We start from the raw sequence: 768 nt of genomic DNA, 5'->3' as shown, positions 1-768 counted from the left end.
ACAAGCCTCCACCCCTTGGAAAAAAACTTCAAATTAACTACGAAAATCGCCATTTTTACATCTCCAACACATTTGAAAACAATTTCTGATGAGGACGCATCACAGACCGTCTGAAACGCGCGTAAGCGATTTCAATGACTTAAAAACATTATTACAATGATCCAAACATAATTCTCAATGAAAAACCAAGACACGGAATAATAAAATAAAGTTAAAAAATACACATTGTTGGTGACTACTCCCTTATTTAAATATATATATATATATATATATATATATATATATATATATATATAATTTTTAAAAATATAGATATTTTTTAAAATATCTCGCTAGATTCACCCATTCTAATGAGTCGTGGACGACGAAGCGCGTGTCAGTGGATAATTATATTTAAAAATAATATACATGTCGCTCCCCATTAAAAGGGGGTACCAGATTTCAATGGGAAAATTATTCCCAACAAGCATTTAAGTAAAAATGCCTTTCGTATAAATACTTGAATTCATTCAAGAAAGTATCGCTAACAAAAACAAATCAAAACATCTATATATACATATATATATATACAGATATATATACATACACACATATATATATATACACACACATATATATAAATACATACATGTACATAAATATATATATATACAGAAATATATATATACAAACATATATATATGCATAAATATATATACATGCAAAATTATATACGTACATATATATATACATATATAAACGTACAAATATATATATACATATACCTAC

Source organism: Euprymna scolopes, chromosome 40, assembly GCF_053919585.1.
Source record: "Euprymna scolopes isolate OS-2025 chromosome 40, ASM5391958v1, whole genome shotgun sequence".
Lineage (NCBI taxonomy): Eukaryota > Metazoa > Mollusca > Cephalopoda > Sepiida > Sepiolidae > Euprymna > Euprymna scolopes.
Note: the sequence above shows the minus strand (reverse complement) of the source record.